The following is a 25,259-nucleotide window of genomic DNA, read 5'->3' on the forward strand; positions in this document are numbered from 1 at the left end:
TATGCAATTTTACTGAAGAATCATGTCGACTCTTCAGGATGGTTGGAACAGCAACCATATTACTTCGTGGGATTATCCCGGCAACTTCCCCAAGTGTATTAATGGTGTGAGAAAAGCATTTATAGTAAAATATCAATTGTAATCTTCCGTATATTTATATCAAAGTGATAAAGGGCTACAATATAGTGAAAAAGTAAAATGTTATTTTAATAAAGGAAATAATTATACACATTCAGTGTTAAGTGTTGTGATTGTTTGTCTTCGTTATTTTTCTTTTTAATAGTATTCTAATAAATAAATATAGTGCCATTTAACCTACTGTGTTTTCGTTGTGTGCATGTGTGATGTTTGTGTGCGTTATGGTCTGGATGACCGTCTGATCGTCCGTGAGGTTTTCGAGACGAGACATTCGAACCTCTCGGCGCCTAATGTTCATCTTACCATCGAGACCGACGAGCAATTTGGGAACAATTCTGTAATCCCTTTTTGGAGATGACCTTCAACGTCTTACCAGGTAAGTCCAGGTCTACGGAAAATACTCATTGGTAAGACAGCGGAGGACAGACTACGGAAAGCGGTTACAAATAAATGGCAGCCTGAACCGAGACCCAAGAATTGATTACAAATAAATCGTATCCGAACAGCGACTCGACATTCTGGGCGATTACATGAGCAGATGGTGATTAGTGTAAAATGGGCGACCTCTCAAATTTCCAAGGCCATATTGTAGACCTAGAAACATATTTATATTTCAGTGAGATCCATGTGTTAACTATATATCTCTCAACTAAAAGCATTGTGGTATACCTAGAAAGTCCACTAACAATTGCGTTGAGATCAATATGCTTACTACACATCACTTAACTAAAACTATTCTCGTCAGTTTAGAAATCCAATAAGAACTGCGTTGGGGATTAATGATGTGATAATACATAACTCAAGTAAAAGGCTTCTGATATACCTAGAAACCCCAGTAACAATTACGTTGGGGTCGATGTCTTGATCACATGCGAGAATCACTCAACTGATAGCCACGTTGTAGCCTTAGAAATCCAGTAATAACCACATTGGGGTCAATTTTGTGATTATACATTACTCAACGAAGACCACTCTAATATGTCTAGAAACTCAGTAACAATCGCGTTTTGGTCAATGTGGAGATCACAGAAAACTCAACTAAATGCAATCTGGTTGACCTAGAAATCCAGTAAAAATTGCATTGGGTTTGATGGTCTCACTACACATCACTCAGCTGAATGTCGTTTGGTAGACCACAGTACGAGGCTGTAATGTCAGTGAATTGAATTATTATTATTATTATTATTATTATTATTAATAATAATAATAATAATAATAATAATAATAATAATATCTGGATTTGTATGTAATTACATATTTTTTCCTTCATATGTAGGTTCGTCAAATCTTAAATGTTTGTGATTCACACCTGTAGGATACTTCAATTCAAGTTTCATATTACATATTTTTACATATTTTGACCAATATTACATATTTCCATTGTTTCTACATTTTTTTTTACATAAAACTGTTTCAAAATTTTGCGTTTACTAAAATTTTAATTTAAAATAAAAATAATAAACTCTCCAACTATGCAAGGTTTGCATCTAGATTCAATTTTGTCATGTCTATCTTTTCGTTTCTTTACCGAAAGTGAAATCTCTCTCTTTTTTTTTTATTTGTCAAGCCATGTTTCGCAGAATTTTCGCCGATAACAAAAGAAATATAAGAAGAAACAAGTAAAAATCCTCCCTCCGGTGTACATTAGCAGCACCATTTATTCTCAAGTCTGGAGGAAGACAGATCACGTGCCTGACAGTCGACTGGCCAGGAAATTCGTAAAATGAAGTCTATTTGATTGTCATCGGAGGTCGGACGGGAAGAATGTTGAAAGCAAATCCTGCAATTCAAGTGAAAACTATATGCTAGTGTGCTTCCAGGAATTTACTGCAAGAGTTCGTTCCAAGAAGGTGGTGACAATGGCAATACCTTAGCAGGTAACCTAATCTTTCAAAGAACTTCGCTTATTGAACTGAATGACAGGAGGACAGTACTCTAGTATTGCAGTTGCAAAACTCACGTGTTCTGTATTGATCGGCGAAGTTAGAAATGGCTTCGGTTGCTTCAACTTTATTCGCGAAATTGCGGTCGTGGGTAACTATCGATGATGCGTGTACTACAGACGGTAAAGTCGTGTTGTGCCAAGTGTGATAAAAAAAATGGGATGTTCAATGACATCTCAGTTAGAACAACATGTACGAAGTGCACTCCATGCATGAAATAAAAATTTGCGAACTGCAAAAAAAAAAAAAAAAAAAAAAAAAAGTACTCTTGACACAAATGCATCAAGATACTTCAGTGAGTGAGGTTTTCAAAGACTTGTGCCAAGCAACGATAGCAGCAAACATTCCTTGGAACAAAGTTCAAGTGCCAAAATACCGTGCTTTTCTGGAGAAGTACTGCGGGCATCGAATTCCTGACGAATCCACTCTTCGAAAGTGTTATCTCGAAATTTGTTATAGGGAAGCTATAGATACCATTATTGCAGAAATAGGAGTTCATATATTTGGATTTCTGTGGACGAAAAAACAGACGTTTTGGGACGTTATGTAGCAAATTTAGTGATTGGAAAGTTAAGTGAAAATGCTCCATCTAAATCCCATCTTATTGCGAGTAAATTGCTGGAACGCACGAATCATTGCACGATTGCTCGCTTTGTAAACGATGGTCTTAAAATGTTGTGGCCGGGAGGAGTTCAGGAAGAAAAAGTCTGTACAGACAATGCAGCGTACATGTTAAAAGCGGCCAGATCACTTACAGTTTTTTACCCTCACTTAATTAATTTCACCTATATGGCCCATGCTCTTCAGTGTGTTGCTGGAGAGGTGAGAGACAATTTTTACGAAGTAAATCAACTAGATTTTTCCACGAAAAAAAAATGTTTGTTAAGGCGCCGCAAAGTGTTCAATTTTACAGAGATCAATTGCCGGACGTGTCACTTCCTCCGGAGCTTGTGCTAAAGCGATGGGGCACTTGGATACAGGCAGTACATTTCTACAATGAACATTTTCAAAAAAATAAGCCTGTTGTTCATTCATTTCCATCGGGGTTTGCTGTGTCAGTTGGCATTGCTCAAAAACTATTTAATGACTCAAAAGTAGCGTGTGATATCGCATACATAGACAGCAATTTTGGTTGGCTACCTACAAGCATTAAAAAGCTAGAGACTGTTGGGCGGCCTCTTCCGGAATCCATGGAAATCATAGAGGATGCAAAGAGACTGCTGCAAGGTGTGTGTGGAGATGTAGGAGAAAAAGTTCGAAAGAAACTAAATGCAGTGCTGGAAAGAAACCCGAGTTACGACAGCCTATAGGCAGTGTGTGAGATTCTCAGTGGTGAAACAAGAACCCCCCTGAAGATCAAGGTTGCTTGAAATGACAGGTTGCCTCACACGGGATAAACATCGCGGCGTGACGTCACTGAAGGCCCGCTTTCTCCCTGCGAAGGCAGAAGTACAGGCAAAAATTAACTACTTTTGCCTACGAACGTTGCATTTTTACTGAAGTTATTAGCATTGTTATTCTTTATTGTAAAATATTTCACTACTGTAAAATATTGTAAAATATGAGTACACATTGGTGTGTCTGGTAAAGAAATTGAAAAGAAAAAATGAAGTACGCAACGAACTTCCTTCATTTTCTTCCTCCTTCGACGCGTAAACACCTCTATAACGGAGGAAAGAAATGCAAAAGTTCGTAAATAATAATAATAATAATAATAATATGCAATTAAACTCAAGTATCATCCTAACATATTTATGAAGTCAATGAAGTGTTGAGAAATGCAGGTTACGAATTCTAACATACCACTCAGCACTTCAGCATATATATAAACGCTTTTTGGTACACGATAGCGGTCGCGTTTGTCAACTGAATCAAATCAAACTTTGTACATAATTAGTATGGAGTAAAATATTGGCCATAGTCGAAGATAGGTCAAATCGTTATAGGGGCTGGGAGTTTAGCCTCGCCCCCCCACCCCAAAAAAAGCAGATATGTTAACTCAAGCTAGCAGCTGAGTTTTTATCCGATTTAGGATTTATATTTCTGGGCTCTCGGCATCTTATGGCCATTTAGCCCGTCACGTTTGAGGGATGACGTCCCTCGGCGAGTACACTATCCTGGGAAAGGGAAGAAAGAAAGAATTGGGGAAGGTAGGAAGCGGCCTAGGAGTTATAAGTTATGGTGGTGAATGAGGAAAAACCAGGAAAACCTCATTCAAGGTCGCTAGCCTGAAAAAGCTGTTACACTTTTTCGACCGAGTGTCTCCACTGGGAATCGAACCCGGGACCGCTCGCACCGAAGGCAAGATACACGTTTTTATCCAAATCAAACAAACTTTGTACATTGGAAATTAATAAGTTTCTTTAAAATCTACAATACTTTGATATCTACATACCGTATACAGACCCATGCCAGAATGGATTTCTTGTTTTTATAATTATTAGTTAATTAATATAATTTATTAAGACCTTCAGGCATCTGTTGCTCATTTTGCGATTGAAGGACGTGGCAGGCGCCTATTTTTAAAGAGTACCATTCCCGTATATCTTGGTGAGATTGAGGAGAAATGTTGAATTTTTTTTCAGAATTTCCATGAGTGGTGTTCGAACTTATGACTTGAATAATAATTATAGGGGTCTATTATTATTATTATTATTATTATTAAAAGTTTAAATTGATCGCGTTACCTAACATTTTCAAATAAAAGTATTTAACCAAAGATATTCCTAATATTACAATGGTAATCAAATTACTTTTATGCAGGAACAAACGTGGAGTATTGATTTAAAAGCGAAAAGAAAAAATGTAAATTATCTAAGCATGAATACAAGTATGTTTTTGTATCACTCGAGCAGACGGTTCTATCAAATTTTGGCACTTGTCTTACATTTTCAGATTAGGTTAGACCGTTGCATTTCTTTTAGCAGAGCATAAACTAAATAAGAAGCTCTTTTACTACTTGAAGATTGACTTCAGAGGGCTCAGTATAAATACAGTGTGGACGTATGGGATAAAAACTACAGTGCATAAAACACGAAACAACTTGTGCTAGGTGGCCATTAAAAAGCACGAATATTATCTAACCGAGTCAGGGCGGGAGTGCGGCAAGAGGGCCCGAGCGGTAGCTATTGGTGCGTCCATAGGGAGCAGGCGCGTTAGCAACGGGGCGTATACGCACAAACGAGAATAGTGGAATAATCCACTTATACATACAATGCTTTCACTCAAAATGCATTTCAATATGCTATGTAATGTCAGTAATTATACATTTGCACACTCTCTTTTCTTCAAAAAGATGTTTCACATCTTATTTTACCTATAAAGATTTTATTCGGTAGAACCGTTTGCTCGATTAACTTAAAAAAAACAGTGGTTGTGAAGAACTGCATTTTGTTTATTAGTATGATCACTCTCAGAAAAATTGTTTTACGGCTTCAGTATCACCTACTGAGATATAGAAGGACAGCTGAAAAAATATATAATGATTTAATTCAGAATATGTAATACATCTTAGAATTAATTATGAAAACTTTTCTTAGTCAAATTATACCTATTCTAAATATCAGCAAATAATGTTGGGATTAAGATAGAACAAAAGTCCTTCTTAATTAGGGTTTGGTCCTTTTGTTCCCTTCTCTTCCCCCCTTATTTCATATGTTGCCCTATTTGTGTTTCCCCGAAATGACGAAAACCAGCACCGATATCGCTTAGCAATATTTCTAAACTAATAAACCTGATATAAAGCACATCAAGTAATATGTGTTGATTTTTCACTTAGGGAGCATGTTTATTTTTTGGGGAGGAGGGCTGCCACCGTGTACCTTCCCCTAGCTACGGATCTGCCCCAGTCATTTTGTACAGTAATGTAGGTTCAGTAATATAAAACTATTATCTTGGGTTTAAAGAAAACTAATTTGCGCTTCAAATATATATAGGGCTATATATATATGAATCATTGAAGGTGCGATGATTGACAAGCTTTAGGTACGGAGCGTGATTAAGTTCCTCCGTTCCTTCATACTCAAGGGGAAATCAGCAAAACAGCTCCACGAAGAGATTAAAAAATGAATTGATTTTGAGTTTAAAGTCCCTTTCAGTAGCGAGGCTATATGAGAGGTAACGAGAGATAAAAGAAGCCTATAAGGATGAAAGCCCATAGAAGTCTATAAGGGTGAAAGCCCATAGAAGTTTATAAGAATGAAAAAAACATCCTATACGATGGTATCCAAACGGAAACGGCATTTCCGAATTGAACAAATTACTTAAAATTGACATTTTTAAAAACACTGGGATACGTGATCCGCTATTTTTAATGAAGAGTTTATACAAGGGTCGTTCAAGGTTGACCGGGACTTTCGTACATAAATAATTGATGAATAGCCGGATCATGATGAAACTTGTGGGTGACGTAATGTATTCCTTCTCAAGTAACTAGTTTCCGGCATGACGTATTTGGCGCATGCGCAGCAGTTGCAGCGAACATGGCGGCAAGCAGTGTGTCTGTGGCTGTAGAGCAACACTGTGTAATCAAATTTCTTCTGAAGGAGAAAGTTAAACCAGCTGAGATTTTCATAAGATTACACTCACAGTATGGTGAACAAACGATGTCACGGACAAGAGTGTAGAAATTGTGTGAACACTTTCGCGAAGGACAGAAGCTGGTGACAAATGAAGCGCATGGACACATTCGCCCGACTGCAGTCACACCAGTGAATATCGCACGTGTTGAGCAAATGATTCTTGAGAACCGGCGAGTAACAGTGCTGGATATTGATGCCGAGGTGAATATCAGTGTCAGGAGTGTTGAGATAATCATTCACGACGACTTACGCTTCCGCAAAATCTGTGCAAGGTGGGTTCCACGCCAGCTGACATTTGATCAGAAGTGGACACGCATGACGGTCTGTGAACAGCTCCTGAATCGGTACAGATAGCCCCCAGTGATTATCATTTGTTTGCATCCCTTAAAGATCATCTAGAAGGGAAGAAATTCACGACAGATGAAGCACTGCGGAACGATGTCCTCTAGTGGCTACGACAACAACCAAGTTCGTTCTACGCCAAAGGAATCAGATAGCTGCCACAACGATGACAACGGTCCCTCGACGCGCACGGAGAATACTTTGGCAAACTGACATAGTTTGATACTTCTTGTGGTATCTGTTTCCTCTGAACAAATAAAAGTCCCGGTCAACCTTGAACGACCCTTGTATAAAAAGTTTCATGTTCCTAAATTTATGGGATCGTGACGTAAGATATATATTACTTGGCTTCTGCTCATTGTGCTAGACGAGGTGTTAGTAACAACACACTGTATATATGTAGAGAGATACAATTTGTGCTTTTCCAGTAGTCTATTCACGTTCCTTTGTCCATTCACCGAGTTATGTAACTCCGTCTTTCTGTAAAATCGTAACACAGAGGCTGTGTTGTCCGTAATACCAACCCTGTGTTAAACGCATAACCGGACTTTTGGTGATGGGATAACATGGATAAGTGGTAGATATGTGGTAAATGTGTGTTGAATTGGCGCCACCATTTTTCTCTGTGTAGATACTTTAGTAATATGAAAAATCATTTTGTACAAATTTCCTTAGAACTGAGTACGTAGAAGCAAGGGTGCCCATCAGGGGGGCAAGGTGGGGCGCTCGCACCTCCTAAGAGGAAATTGTACTTGGCAATATTGAAAACCCAATAGAATTTTTACATTAGTTACAGCAAAATTTGAAACTATATTTGATACGTCGCTTATACTTGCCCCCCCTGGAAACCTCAACATGGGCGCCCTTGCATAGAAGTTATCTTAGAACAGAGTACATATTTGAAATGCGAGATTTTACAACTTTCCATTCATTTGAAGAAGTAAGTTGTTTAGAGCGCGGTTTTTCAATCTGTGGGTCGAAAAGAGAGGTGATAAAGATAAATGTAATTTGGATTTTGTAGAGCAGAAAAATTATAGATTTTGATATATTTTTAATTCCATACCTTATGTCAGCTGCAATAAAGAATTTAAACAAAGAAAGGATCGTATCAAAAAGCTCTAAGTTATATTGAAATTGAAAGAACATCAGTGGCGTATTTAGGGGGGATTCCAGGCTTAAGCCTCCTCCCCGAAATCTTACTTACTATAGTAAAGTATATGAAATATCTTGCAGAATTTTCATATTTTCAGGCAAATCCTCCCCCCCCCCCCGAGAGAGGAAAAGCCCCTCCCGAAACAACTGAGCCACTGAAGAACATACTTTACAAATACAACAATATCTGCCTATTGTAATAAGCAGCAATTAAAAAGTTTATTATAAACCGGAAACTATTTATTATGAAATCGCTTTCAAGAGATTGTGATGAAAAAAAGAAACAGAGTCCTGATATGAAATAGGTTGAAGAAGCCTTCTTTAGGAAGCTGGAGGTTTTACTGCTTTGATAGAAATTGTGGAGGAGAGGTGGCAGTCGACAGTCACCAGCAAAAACGTTTGTATTCTTCTTGCTAAATGTTTAGAAAACAGCACCTATTTTACACGTTGAAATACAAAAGGGCATTTGGCTTCAGACTGTATATTTATATTTGTATGTTGACATCTTCTTTCAAGATAGATTATGAATGTTTTTCATATTCCATTAAGAATTATTGATAATCCTTGTGTAACAAGTATATCATACAGAAACATTGTATGTATGTAATTTTGAAGCTTTAACATTTTGAATTTGCTAAAAATAATAGTTTCTGTTTTTGTTTCAGATCTCAAACCTGTACATTTGAAAGTAGTGACTTTTATTCCTTTTAAATTTAGTATTGAACAAAATACCACTTGTTTGTGGTTCAGATCTGATAACTAAACATTTGAAACTTTTCAGTTTCGTTTTTCTAGTTTCAGATTTTAAGAGAAAGAAGATATCGAAAGGGTCACTATTGAACAAAGAGTTCCAAATGTGAAATTTGTTTTGAAAACCAACGATCAATTGCACTCAGACGTTTTAATGTAAAAAAAAAAAAAAAAAAAAAAAAAAAAAAAAAAAAAAAACGCAACTTCGACACTGGTGGATTCAGAGGGAGGACGGTGGGGACAACTGCTCCTTCCTAGCATTTATATTTTATAGCTATATAAAATATTGCTCTATTCTGATCTCGTGTATAACTTTGTGTTTCAAACCTGCATTAGTCGTCCGGGAATCAATTAGTCCCCCAAAAAACAGCTCTTCTGCATCCGGTAGTGACTCTCGGAGGTAAATATACGCAATCTGATTACACGTTCTCGACAATAAAGGTCAAGAAGAACCTGTCTTGAGAAAGGAGACCAAGTTCTTTCAACACATAGTAGTATAGACAAAGGACAAGAATGTAGGAGGGTGAAAATGACAAGCACTTGTAGAATATTAACTGTAAAACTGTAATAATAAAAAAAAAACTATATATATATGTACTGTCTTTCTGTTGGTTTTTGTCCACGTAGTCCCTTCTTTGATTGCCGGTGGTAGGAGAGCACAAAAATTTATTTTCACAGTTATATACTTCTATTAATCATCTATTACCTTGAGCTTAAAAGATATAAAAGTACGACGATACACTGTAAAAAGTTTCATAAGTAAATTTACTAAGAAACGGTGGCAATCTGTTTGCCAATCCTCTATGTAAATCAATTTACATTTATAAAGTAAAGTTACCAACATGAAATGGTTTAAAATTACATTTTTATCAATACAAATATAATATTTTCTTATAAATTTACTGAAGATTTGTAAAAAGAAAAGCAAATTTTATAATTTAATCGAAGGAAATGTATATCAACTTAAAAAATGAAATGTAAATGATTTTACATTTATATTTGGTAATTTAAACTACAAAAGTTTTCTCCAGTGTATTTAGAAAAAAATCATTTGCTGCATTTCTTCTTAACCCTTATTGTAGAAAAAAATTCTCTAAAAAATGTTATTGGGTTTCGGAATAACCTAGTTACTTTTTGAATACCATGTATTTTTACCAACTGTAGGAAGCTAATTCAGTAACACCACACGGAAAGCCATGTTTAGTTATACCAGGAAATGATCTCTTACAACAAGAATACGTAGACTATATCTTGAACCAAATATAGGATACGCTTTGAATGTTTTATGTTCACTTGAATGCTACATATTCTGGATCGTATACCTCCTCTCTTTGAAATCACTACAAAGCGAAGACTCAAATTAAAACATAATTATGACATGGACTATCTTAATTAAATTTTACTTTTTCAATATACGATGGTTAGTGTAATACCAAACTCTTTTCCAACATATACATACAAAAGAATTTGTGTACATTTTTGCTTTAAATGAAATACATCTAACGCGCTTACATCCTTACATCCTCATTTCATCTTATGGACCAGTAAGATTAAAAGTAAAAATAGCTGAGTTGAGTTGATTTTGAGTTGAAATGAAATATTTGAGTTTTACGTCCCGCGGTTATGCCGGTTAGCCTAAAGGAGACGTTGGTGATGCGTAATGAATGAAATGGTGGAATGAAGAAAGTGGAAGGAAACGGGAGAACCCCGAGAAAACCCAGGCAGACGGTATTTGTCCACCACAAATATCACTTGGCGGTGGCTGGGATCGAACCTGGGACCCCAAGCACCAGAGGTATACGCTCTACCACTGGGCCACCGCGGCCCCCTGATTTTGAGTTGAGTTGATTTTGAGTTGGACGTTCCGTTCAGCAGCTAGGCTATATGAGACGTGGACTTACTGATTAACGTGGAATCCGAACCACATGAGATCTGGCCGGGAATCGAACCCGGGTCTCTCAAGCCAAAGACAAGCACCGCTTAACCACAAAGAAGCACAAAAGTAAAAATAGACGAAGCATTAATAAAATTTTCACCACACAAGAGGTGCAAAAAAGCCGGCTATTTTTGGATGAAGAATTTTCCCTATAAAAAAATCATTTTTGTAAAAATAAAAATAGGGTATTTACGATTTTTGTTTTTTTATGATCTTTTTTCTTTGTTCAAGTAGTACTTTGTTTCTCTGTTGTGGATTCTGCAATTAAGGAAGTGCATTTACAACCAAATTTTCAATGTTGGTATTTTCCAGTTTCGCCTTATGATTTTTATTCCGGGAATCGTTAACCAAAAATTTGCATTTAATGATCTGCTATCATAAGGTAGAACGGGAATTCCTATTTCACTTTCCAATAGCAAATATTTGGTATATTGGTAGCCCTATTTTAGCAAAAAATAGGTGTAATTTAAACATTTTTGACAAAAGGTTGTTGAGAAAATAGAAAGATTCATTGATAAAAAATGAAATAAAATGAAATCTTCGAGTGTTACGTTCCAGGGTGATAATGTCATATGGGCTAAAGGAGACTATGACGATGAGAAATGAATGAAATCGTGGAATGAAGAAAAAATAAAATGTAAATGTTCAGTTTTACGTTCTACGACTATGCCGGTTACGCTAAAGGAGACTATGATGATGCGTAATGAATGAAATGGTGGAATGAAGAAAGTGGAAGGAAACGGGAGGACCCCAAGAAAACGCACGAGCACGGTGTTTGTCCACCACAAAGTCCACACGGCGCGAGCTGGGATCGAACCAGGGACCACAAGCACTGGATATGAACGCTCTACCACTGAGCCACCGCGCACCCTGGAATGAAGAAAATGGGAGGAAACGGGAGAACCCGGAGAAAACCGACAAGCATGGTGTTTGTCCACCACATAGCCCACTTGGCGCAGGCTGGTAAATAACCCAGGACCCAGTGCACCGGAGGTAAGCACTCTACCAGTGAGCCACCGTGGATCAGTGTAATGATATGGAATTCAGAACTTGGAATTGATTATCAGCAGGATAAATTATTGAAAAGACTTAAGAGTTAATACTGTCTGTACGTTCATAAAATTAGTTCATTTGAATGCATTTGGTAAGATAGATGAGGAGTGAGAAGGTTTCAGAGTCTGGAACTCAAAGTTGAAAGAGGAGTGCGCGGTGGCTCAGTGGTAGAGCGTTCACCTCCGATGCTTTGGGACCCTGGATCGATCCCAAGTTGCGCCGTGTGGACTTTGCGGTGGACAAACGCCGTGCTCGTGGGTTTTCTCGGGGTTCTTCCGCTTCCTCACACTTTCTTCATTCCACCATTTCATTTATTTCTCATAATCACCGTCTCCTTTAGCTTGACCGGTTTAAACGTGGGACGTAAAACTCAAAGATTGCATTTCATTTTCATTTCAGATTTAAAAGATATACCGGAAATGCTCACTTCAATATATACAGGCTAATTGAAATGAAATCTTTGTGTTCAACGGCTCACGATCATGTGCTTTAGGTTAAGGGAGACGATGATGGTGGTGGAATGAGAAAGTGGGTGAGGTAAAAACTTCTAAATGGCTTATTGCATTTAATCCAAATTTGTAACACTAATTTATTGCATTTTCAACAAGAAGTCTTACAGTGGAATATTGTATCTTATAGTGATTTGTCGTATATTTACTAAATTTGTTATTATGATTAAAATATTGTTGTTAACAGTAGTATTTTTAGCGAAAAAAAAAACTTACACGTTTTATTGTGTTACCAAACTTATTACAGGAATTTGTTGCATTTTTACTACATAATAGTATTGTGATCTTTGTAATTGTATGCATAAACCTTAGAGTGATTTATTGCAGTATTGTTGAACAAATGTTACGGTTTTTGTTGTATTTTCACTGAAGAAAATGTTACGTCTTTTGGTTTAACCTTAAAAACATGGAATAAGATTTTCTATTTTTCCAATATTAATAGTGATTTAATACGTTTTTTGAAATTAAATTATTTATTTATTTGTTATTACACTGATCCGTTGTATTTTTTACTGGTAAATCTTAAAATGACCTATTGTTGTTGTATAGAAAAATCTTAGAGTATAAAGGAAAATGTGAGTAATTTTGTTTGTGTTTATTTGGAGCAAACCCATAAGATTTTTCTGTCCATTTCCTCTGCATCGTACAGAAAATTATTTCTTTATATCCAAGAATATTCCTCAGAATAAAAAAGAGGTAACAATACGACAATAGAAACAGAGGGCGGATGTTGAGAATTAACAGCAGACAACAACCGGTGAAAACTTTGACAAGTTTCATCTCTCCAAACTGTCCTTTCTCTCTAGCCAGATAATTATCCTGTTTGTTATGTCAACAGCACAGCTTGTGTGCTTTCCGGGTCAGCACAGATTACCTAATATGCACCACGTCATTCACTGTCTCTCATTGGTCTTAGCGTTTCTATGTCGTTTCACTTCTGTAATTCCACTGTGGTTAGCTCTTCCTACGTTATGACGTTCTTTCATCTTTTGTGATGGAGTGCGTTTTGCATGTGACAGTTTTTTTTTAAATCTATATATATAAAAGAGAACGCACAAATCCTTTGTGAACTCATCACGCTAATACGGCTGAACCAATTTCTTTCATTTTTGGGGGGTTATTATGATTTGGACCCTAGATGGTTTTTATCATATCACTTTAATTTTTAATTACCAGTGTCTTGAGATAATTGACCATTCAAGTGTCCATACGTACAAATCCTTTGTTATTAGTTCATCATAGGTAAAAATAAACGTATTTATATGCAACCCGCATGACCATGTGACTCGGCGGGTTAACATAAATGACAGGCGCTATAATTTTAACATTTACTGCAATTTGAAAGCGAAAAAGTAAAAATTATCTAAGTAACAAAGTTTATTGCGTTCCGGGGTGACCGCAGCGAAGCGGGGTGAACGCTGCTAGTTAAGTGATAAAAACAAAACTTGTACATTTAAATTCATTTGAAATCCAAATTTCAATTATGTCTTTGCTTCTAGATTTCAGAACATTTTAACGAGATGCTTTGTCTCTGATTAGTTATGTTTTTAAATGAGTAAAGAGGTAGAAGTTTACCACCAAAATGCTTTTTATTTTTTCTTTATATAAAATAAACATATATGTAAAGTGATGTAATGCTAGGATTTTTGGTGGATATACCCTCGACCCTTCTCTAATATTTAGCGTACATCCACTCCCCGTATAAGCTCTACTTTCGTGATTGTACGCTGTACGATAAAAGTATTAGATGTATATACGACGTCTCTCCATTACATACCTATATAATGTAATTTTTTGTTATCTATAGGGTAGAGCAAACGATAGTACACGGAAGTTTTGATTTGCCCATTACCTTCCATTATAAAAGTTACAATCTTGAATGCAACATATATAACCTTGAATACAAAAGTTATAATCTTGAACAGTTATAATCTCAAGTATAAACTTCCTCTAATCTTTGCAGGTTAGTTGGTGAAGTTTAGAGAAGACCAATGACCATGCGTTTTATTGCGTATCGATAGGTGTTTCTCAATGATCGGGCGTCTTAGAGAGGTAGAAAGGAGCTCAATGTACAGGCGTCTTAGAGAATTGGGGGTTTGATCAACCGGGAGGGACTGATGTCTTCTGTGGTGTGCTCTCCTCTTTTATACTAAAACTAAGGGGAGCTCCTCACGCGATGCGCAAATCCATTTTAAATTTCTGCTTTGCACATGACGTCACGATAGGAGCAAGTGAGTACGTACTGATAAGAGCGCTTTTGAATACAAGCGGAAAGATTCGGTTTCGCAATTCGCGGCTTATTGAAATGTTCATTCTTTGCATTCATTGCTGAATTTTAATTTCTGCTTGTTTCGATATTAGGTGTTTAGTTTTGGGATTTTGTTTTAACTGTTATACATGCGTGTGTGTGTGTGTGTGTAAAGTACAGTGATTAAGATAAATATAAGTGAAAGTTTTATTAATATTATTATTTTGTTTTGTTTATTTAGCATTGTGTTCTGATTATACACTACGAAAAAGTAAACGTAATACCTGGCTACGAAGTCACAGGGGTGTCATACGTAGGCTACATAGTGTATCATGAATAAGGGTACAAACATACTATCACTCCTTTTCAAAAGGTCGTCTTTTAGAAAAACTAAAAAAAAAAAAAAATAAATAAATAAAAATAAAAATAAAAAAAATTCTCAAGTGTCGAAGGAAAGGCCTCTTCATTGTTTCAAACTTTCACTGCATGTTCTCAAGATTTGAAAGCAGATGGTTATGTTCGTGATTTGCGAGCAGTACTGCTTAACTCTAGCGCGTGAGCTCACTGGTTCGATTCCCAGCCCGGATGTTGTGGTAGACAACATTGTACCCGTGAATTTTCTCGGGGTACTCCCATTTCTTTCCACTTTCGCATTCCACCAATTCTTCCATCATCATTCATTTGCTTTAATCATCGTCCCCTTTAGCCTAAAAGGCATAATCGTGGGACGTTAAACTCTTTCATTCATTTATTTTATCTGAGTGATCCATTCGACACATTAAATGCCAGATGTAGAAATGGTAAGAAAGAACTGTCATATGGCTATGACACACATCAAGTTCAAGAAAGAATTTTACGAGAGCTTTATATTCGTTGTGAAAGAATGCGAGTAGGAAATTCACATCTCTTGCCAGCCCGTAGTCAGGGAGGGACTAGAGGGGGCACTGCCCCACCTAAATTGCTTTTGACCCCTTAAAAAATTAAACTGAAGAGAATTTTCAAACTTACTCAAAACCAGTGAAATTCTTGCAATTATATTTACCAAATTAAATTCAACTTTACGAATTCTACTCATTTCTGTGGAAAATTATATGTTTCTTGCTAGATGTATCAAACATCTTCCATTTGCCTTTACCCATGTTAAGAATTTCAAATCGTATCCTATTATTGCAACCATGACATGCATCCAAGGATATTAAGTACACATCCGAACAGTAATATCATATATGTAGACTACAAACTTAGTCGTAAATATAAACTGTAGTGTCTCGTTTATTTTGAAACATAGAAAATTTAGTTCATGCGTTAAATAAAACATATATTTCTATTTCGTATTGATCTAATCTAAAGTTGCTGTAATATAATTTTGTTCTAATGTTAAAAAAATCAGGACTCTAGAATTTTTATCTCATCACTTTTAGGCGTCAATAGAAAAAAAAACTCCAGTAAAGGCTTACGAGAAATTAATAATATGTAAAATAGTACTACAAAATAGCCCTTACCGCACGTGTGTTTGTAAAATAAATATACAATTTTATGGTGTTCTTTGTTGTCTTTGTTATTGCCCCCTCAGTAATCATTTCTGTCCCCTCTAAGAAATCAGGCTGGCTTCGGGCCTGTCTCTTGCCCTTTCAGAAAGGTTTCCTAACAACAATTCGCTCTTTGGTCTTTTGATCTCCAATTATCCTGATTAAACATTAAGAATCTTCTGAGAGCGTAACTAACTAAGTCAAGCTAGTTTGGAGGACATTTTATCACAAATACGAGGACTTGGTCCTTTTTTCTGACCATCCGACGCCAACTGAATTTAAACACCGTTTGCGGCTCCTACTTATGGGGAAAAATATAAATGAAATACTTCTTTCAAATGATGTTGCTGTAGCACAAGATGATGATGATGATTTGTTGACATCAAAATTACCAGAAGGTGTTTTACCCGATATGACACAACCCTTAGCAATGATTGAAGGCAAAACTGAAATTGACTATTTTTTTTTATTTATTTCAGATGAAAGAATAACTATTAAATCATCAGATGTTAAACAAGAGACAGATTGTTCAATAGAAGGGTTTCGAATTCTTGCCGGTTACATAGCTTATCGGGGAAGACACGTCAATGGATACAACATCTAGAGATGTACTTTCTCCTACACCCTCGAAACATCTGAGGGTGTGTTTCTGTCACGTTGTTGTCTCCTTCTTCTATCAGATGACAAAAATAAAAGGATTTTAACTTATTTTTAATGATGTTAACGGATCCAACACAATGTCGAGGGAAGAAAATATTGTAAAAAAAACTGATCACGTAAATAAGTGAAAAATATCCAGATAGCTTATATATGAACAAGTAATCAAGCCATTTGTGAGATCTAGAATGTTTATTCGCATGGTATTCATGAATAGGAGTAATAAAATTCAGAAATCAACGCTTACCCAAAGAAGAAAATCTTGACAATGTCATGCATCAGTTAAAAATGAACACACAACAATTAACTAAAAAAAGATACGTAGAAATTATTATTTATTAATCCTTTTGTAAATGCCATGCATTGTCTTGCCTGTGGCTGTGCACTTCTCTCTCTCGCTCTGCGCCTACAGTGACGTCATCGTCTCGTTTCTCCTATAGCCCAACCTTATTACTCTATTAACCTTGTAATAAAACGTCGGGAATCTTCGTTGCTCTCCGTCATTTGCCGACCGTTAGCAATGGAGAACGACGTCTTCTTCGTGCATGCCATCTGATGAGTGTTTATTTCAGTCACATGCTGTGAAAACACATGGTTACACCCAGTATAGTGTGAAATCCGTGGACCCTTACAATAAGTAATCCGAATTACATCAGATTGTCTAAGAAGTATTGAGCCAATGGAGATTAAAATTGAGAATGTTTATTGCGATTTGTAAATATTATTAGGAAAAAAAGTACTTTTTTCTGTGACCGTCTGCCATTTTTTCTGCAAAACAATAATCCTGCAGCTATAGGACTTCCGTTGTTTCTGTTGATAAAAAAAAAAAAAAAAAAGGTGCGCGTAGTTTTCATAAACCTCTTCCGAAACCAACTTAACACCATTCAAGGAGTTCAGGAGAGACAGCCGGTGCCAGGACCTGGCTATACGATGGATGCATACAAACTTCCGAGTGAAGTTCTCTCAATTTCTTATGGGTCATTAAGATTTATGTGGTTTTGAATTTTCAGCGCCATATTCGATTCACTTACCAGGTTTCAGGTTAGAATTTATCGTTCAGTCCGGTGGCAAAAGTCGTGATGCACAATGCCCTTTTAAATACAGAGCGTAGCTTTCCTGAAAGTCAGTGTGGGCTTTGCAGCAGACCGGAAAACAATCTTATTCACACATTCTTGTAGATTATCAATTTTCTCCCATGCGTGATCAGCGAATTCTGGAATAGCTCGAGTTCATTGTTTCAGGAGAAATTTGCAGATGGTAATTCGATCAAGTATATCCTTCTGAGTAAGATTATATCGAACCCAAGCGTCGAGCTTCTTTTACGTAGCCAGTTGTTTCCAAATAATTTATCATTATTTGGTTATGAGTGATTGGGTCCATGACGAAGTCAAGACTTCTAATGTTATGATGCTTATGATGCACAGCAAACACAGTATGAATTTCTTCAAGGGTCTGTGTAGCATTTGTGCCTTTGTTGAAATAAAATTTTAAAAGGTTCTGCACTTCAACGGTTCACTCATCTGGTCGGTGCAATATCTTACATCTTATTATAAGAATTTCACCATTTTTTTTTTTTTTATGTTTAGAAGCTTCAATTGTCACTCGTCAAATGGCGTTAGACCTGCCTCGCAGTGAGACCTGTTTCCTGAGATTTGGGATACTAACGTGATGTCTTGTGCAAATGGTTAACTACTTTTTATATTTCCTAATGTATATGAACCTCCTAGTGGTTATGTGGATAGAATACACACCTTTGACGTGGGAGACTCGGTATTGATTCCTAACTGGTGATCATGTGGTTCGGATTCTAGATTAAACTGTAGGTCTACGTCTCATATAGTCTTACTGCTGAACGGGAAGCTAAGCTCAATAACATTGTAACGCCTGGAGCAATTTTAACTGTTCTTGGTATATGTATTACTTCTGTCTCGAAAAGAGACGGTACTTTCGGGGTGATTCCCCTAACATACATATGGGGCAGTGGGAGGTGACATATAAAATGATACAAAACGATTTATATTACTGTCAAATCCATAGTTCTGAGGTAAATAGTCAAACTCCCAACGCTATTTAAGACAAAGTTGAGCTCCATTAGTACCACTGGCGGATTTAGCCCGAGACCGGGAGGCCTAGCCCCCTCCTCATTTTTGAGTGACAAAGATAATTGAAGCTATTATTTATATATTTTTTGGAAGTTTAGAGTAAACTCATGAAACATCTACCATAGCCCGAGTCTTGGTTACCCCTCTCCAGTATTCACCTAGATCTACTGCTGATTATAGTTCGCTTCACCCGAATTGGCATGTGGCATCAGCCAATAAGCTCGCAGTGCGCTGTTACTAAACCTTCAGGGAGGAATCTAAACGTTCGTAATTGATTTTCTGCGTATTTGTGGACAATTATGAATGATTAGATTTCTTCCTGAAGGTTTAGTAGCAGCGCACTGCGAGCATATTAGCTGATGCCACATGCCAATTCGAGTGACGCGAACTATAGTACTGATACTCCTGGAAGGGAAAGATTACATGTAAAATAGTTGAAAACTACCGATATTAAAGTCAAATCAATCGTTTTCGGATTCGCTAAGTTAATTGGTGACAGTCCAAATGTTGTTTAAGTTCAAGTTCATCCCCCGGTGGAGTTAAGACCCCACAACGTTCCTAGGGGTGTTTGGGAAAGATGAAAGTATAAAAATAATCAAGATATTCGGTATTAGAGTCTAAAGTATAGCTTTTGGCATTGCTATGCTATGTTGTTGGATGGTGTAACTTCTAAAACTACATGTGTTGATAATAACAATAAATATGTAATAATAGGATATTTAATATAGGGCCGCCATTTTAGCAGCTCTTAGGAAATACATTCCTACAAGTGCTAAAAACAAAATCCTACAAAAAAATACAAATTAATATTTAATGTTCTTTCACAACTGGAAATCTGACTTATTATAAACCTATCCAATTACAATTCAGAAGGTTATCGAACTCGGGACTGCTCGCACTAAAGGCAAACTCTGGGAGAGGAGCAGTTGCTCTCCTTTCTGTCCACATGACGAAATAACGCCCTTGGTGTGATGATCATATTCTTGATAAAACCAAAACACAGTCTCAGTTTTCCGCACATGACTGTAATTTTCTTTTTTAATTTCATTAGAACAGTTCATCAGAACTTCTATGTACGATTGACTTTGACTTCTCAATCGATTTTCAAGCTGCTACACTCGGTAATTTCCGTTCCTTTCGTGAGAGGTAAGAACATGACGCTTGAGACGTTTACCACTTATTTGGAAAAATGTTCATTTAAATAACACCAATGATGGTCAAAGTGCAGGTGAGAGCGAATTACACAAAATAAGTTTAATCTTTCAATAACAATTCAGAGATGGAAATGCGAACAGTCTTTTCAATTCTTCCCCATTCCTTCTTACTCTAAAAAGCTATATGTTTACTTGGACAGAGCATAGAGATACAAAATTTAACAAATTAAATATTAAATTAGTATCGAATGAAAGTATTTAGTTCTTCTATGAGAATCACGCGTTTATAGAGAAACCAAAGAAGGAAACTATCAAAGTACTGCACTTGTATTCTACAAGTCCAAACTGAGGTGGGATAAATATAGTCTTTTAATTCAGTTGCAGAAATACGTTGGTAATAAAAAATTAACTTTTCAATATAACGTCCGAAGATTATGTCCCTTATGCTAATGGAAACATAATTAAGGCAAATGAATGATGATTGTAGGAATAAACACTGATATCCTGAGAAAATACTTAAACATTATGTTTCCATGATTCATTCCCGTACTGTCTAAAGGTCCCATAGCACTTTGTAGAAAACATTTTCAATGACCTTATCTTTAGGCAGAATGGGAATTCCTGTTCTACCTAATCTTTGAAGATAGGGAATCTTATGCGGGGTGGGATTTTTTTAAAGGGAAATGCAGCATCGAAATGCTTGACTCATAGCGTGTTTTATGCAGATCGGCCTCTTGTATATAATGACTGTAATTACGAGGGCGGGACAAAATCCAAGATATCAAAATCCAACGAGAAGAACAAAATCCAAAGGACCGAATCATAGGAGTATATATTGGATGTTCCAGTCAAGGGCGCCGATTTCTCTGTAAATTTGGGGGGGGGGGGCATTCAGATGCAGAAGGTATATATATATGTGGATTTTAAGACCAATTGTATTCAAATTATGCCAAATATTGTATATTCATAAATATAATAGGGGGCCATATGAGCTTTGGGGATTCCGGGCACCCGGCCCCCCAGGATCGGCACAACCTATGTGATTATTTTTTGGATCATAAGATCCAATATATTTCAACCAAAAACTAATTATTGGCCAAGACCGCGATCTTTTGGTGCCTTTTTTGATCATTCCTAAAATTCTTGGGCGAGATCGCAATCTTTTGATCCATTTTGTTGGATCATTTCCTTCAACTGGCATATATTCTAAAATATTATCTGTAAGTTTTCAATGTATTGACTTAACTTTTTTTATTCTTTTAAGAAAAAATACTGAAAACCAATAAGACGTAAACATGTTATAAGAAAAGGGCAGATTGGCTTTAATTACTTTCACACACAATCATATGAAAAGTTCAGGGTACACCTATTTATTATACAATTAATATACTTTAATACATTTATGCATCCTCTGGCAGTGTTTTTTTAATATATATGACCAAACATGTCTTCAGGATGTGAAATGTGGCACGTTTTCAGTACTCCAAGCCTTAGTAGGCTGGAGATAAACTACTGGAAACAGGAATAAAAATTTGTTGTGAAATGACTTGATATTAGACCAAATTAGTTCGTTTTATAGTCGTTTCAGTTACAATGTTAAACGGCTTTCCTGCAACTCAGTCAATCAATTTTCCATTTCCCTGCAGGTATAAAAATGACCACATTCATCTTCACTGAAGTAGATATGAATAACACTATTAATAACAGAACTGTATCCTAGTTATTTTTTCAAGAACAAGTAGAATAACTTCTAAAATTTATGATGAAACTTACAGAATTATTTTTCTTACAGAATCTATTAGAATTATTTAAAAAAAATCCCTAGAAAAAAATCTGCACAGAATACCCTGTCTTCAAAGGTTAGGCAGAACGGAATTCCCGTTCTGCCTAAAGATAAGATTATTTAAGAATACCTATCACTGCGAAATTAAAATACTGCTAAATTTACAGTAATTATGTGATATCTTCAAATAGATAAAACATAATCGAAAAGTGGATCAAGATCTCCCTAGACGATGTTATTTTGTATGAGGTACCGTTATCACGAGTCACCTAGTAGCTTTCCGTTTGCAGTTATTTAGAAGCGCGAAAATAAATACCGATTTTCTAAATGGCTGGAAATCGAAAGCAGATAAATGAGTCATGATAACGGTATCTCACGCAAAATAATATTGTCTAGGGAGGTCTTGTTCCACTTTCCGATTATCTTTTATCTATTTGAAGATACCACATAATTACTGTAAAATTAGCGGTATTTTAATTTCGCAGTGATGAGTCCTCTTAAGGTATTTTCTAAGTGTGGTGGAGAGCCTTTAGGCAGAACGGGAAGATACCGCTGTAAACCACAAACTAACTTGGTCGGATATCAAACCAGGGATTCCATTCACCAGAGGTAAGCGCTCTACCAGTGAGTCACTGTGCCTCCTTTCGGTATGAAAGTTTTGTTACTGGTCTGCATAAATAACTCTATAAAGCAAGCTTCTCAAACTATATATATATATGTCGGGTGTTCTAAAAATGGCGCCCACAGGGCATTATTCTACAGGTCAAAATAAAAGGAAATTGTTATCCGGGGTCTTCTTCAGCCGCTATGGAGAATCAAAATTTCACAGTCTTTCAAAGTCGCTGATTAATTTGGAACCATTAGTATTACTCTACGAGTACAACAAGCAGTTATATCGATTGTTACTCTAATAAGTGATGCTAGTGTGATTCAATATCGACTTAAGCTGTCATCTGGAAAGAATCGATGTAACTATTTGCAGAGGCGGATCTAGAAATTAAAAACTCGGGGGCCAGTCAGACCTCAGACTATGATAAGTACCGTATATCATGAGTTTAATTTACACTTTAAAATGTAGATAAATAATAGCTTAAATTATTTTTGTCACTCAAATACTTGGGAGGCATAAGCTCCCCGGCCCCAAGCTAGATCCACCACTGACTATTTGATAGATTGGTAGATCTAATCTATAGTTCTTTATTTGCGACGTTGGCACATAGTGCAATTTGTGTCTCCAGACGATGACACGTAACATATACAAAGATATATATATATATATGTATATAGTGTTGCAAAAAACATGATATTTTCTGTGAATTTTTTTCAATAAAAAACATCGCTCTTTTTCATGTTTTTTTTTTCAAATGTCTGTTTTTTTCTGGCAACTATTATTTATTGATTTATGTTGCAGATTATTGAAATAATCAACAGAACCTCAGTCGAAGCCCTTGTAACTGACAAATCGTTTGTTTCTTTGTACCTATACGAGCAAAATTGTCTGATTATTTCTTTTGGACACAGGTCATTTTTGTCGTTTTCCTACATTTTCAGTTAGTGACTTGTTGCTGAAAAATCGTTTATTTGATTGATATGGTTAAGGCCTTGTTTTTTTTAGAAAATGGATGTGCCTATCTTTTGGGGCAAGTTGCATTGTAGTGTTGCCAACGGGTGGGAAATTATTGAGGGAAGTATAGAGGTGAAAATTTACAAAAAAATCCCTAACAGAATTTCAAATTTTTTTTGGATCTAGCACCACTGCTGCCATATGGGTTCAATTCACCTAAAAAATTCTTTGGTGTATTGACAAAGTACAGTGAAATTCTGAAGTCGCTGGTTTCCAATTAAAGAGGGAAATAAAAAAATTCTCTGTCATCATACACATGAAATTTTGTCACTTTTTACACCTCAGAAGCAAAAATCAACAGATATGCCGAGGCTACAGCTTCTCTAATTATCCTAATGGAAATTTTTATGGTGGGTTCTGTAGGTCAAAAAGAAAGCTTTCAAGTACTGGTACGTTTGTTTCATTTTAGCCAGCAAGAGGGAAATAATAGAGGGGAAAAGGGAAATTTTCCGAATTTCCCCCTAAAATCGGGAATTAATTGTTTGGGCTGGCAACACTGCCATCAGACAGACGCATGCCATCTGAAAATAAACTTTGGTATCCAAGAATATATCCAGCAGGTATCATGACATTCTCTAACAAAGTAAGCATGAAATTAAAAAAAAATATATAGCATTCTACCTCAGAAATTCACCATTTTCTTATCATTTACAAAACATAGTTTATTATAAACCTCAACTGTACTTCCCCTAATTATTCTAGTGAAACTTTTTTATGGTGAACTGTGTAGGCTAAGGACGAGGCTTTTAAATACTGGTACTTTTGTTCGAATGTAGCCAACAAGAGGGAAATAATATAAACAAAAAGGGATTTTTCCCAAAATTTCCCCTCAAATCTGAAATTAAAATTTTATGGCAACACTGCACTGGCAACACTGCTCTAAGACACACACGGACTACCTTAAAATAAGCTTTGGTATCCCTCTAATATATCCTACAAGTATTGTGACGGTATCTAATTAAGTAAACATGTCAATAAAAAATATCTGATTCTACCTAAAAAAATCGCACTTATTTTTCCAATTAGAGAACAAGGTTTACTGTAAACCTCAACTGTACTTCCCCTAATTATCCTATTGAAACTTTCTATAGTTCGTCGTATAGGGCAAAGACGAGATTTTCAGATACTGGTACGTTTGTTCCGATGTAGCCAATAAGAGGGAAATAATAGAGACAAAATAGACACAAAACAGATAATTTTCAAAAAATTGCCCCTTAAATCTGGAATTAAAATTTTCTGTAGCTGGCAACACTACTACCAGACAGACGCAGACTATCTTAAATTAAAACTTGGTACACCACTAATATATCTTACAAGTATCATGACTATATTTAAGGAACAAAGTTTCTAATTACCAAAAGTATATTACGGTAAACAGAAAAGTAGGGAAAACTAGAAAAATCAAGGGTTAGAACCTAAATACGAATTTTTCCATTGTAACAATCTGTAGCCGCGTTTTTTTCAGTAAGGACAAATGTTCGACTGGCATAAGTTGACTGTACTCGGACGTATAGGTATAACCGCTACCAGGTTATGGAAGTATTTTTTATGGACGCTCTGTATATTTCGTAAAGAAAGTGATTATTATTTTCGATTTATACTTTATTCTGCGACGCAAATAAGTTCTTTCTTCGGTAGGAATTGCTTCTTTCCCACACAACTGGACAAAGAAGTCTCTCATTGTTTTTTCATATATATATATAAAACATTGCTTTTTGGTGAGAACATTTCAGTGAGCTACGTACCTTTTCAGTGTTTC

This window comes from Thermobia domestica, chromosome 12 (genome assembly GCF_964235325.1).
Source record: "Thermobia domestica chromosome 12, izTheDome1.hap1.1, whole genome shotgun sequence".
NCBI classification, from domain to species: domain Eukaryota; kingdom Metazoa; phylum Arthropoda; class Insecta; order Zygentoma; family Lepismatidae; genus Thermobia; species Thermobia domestica.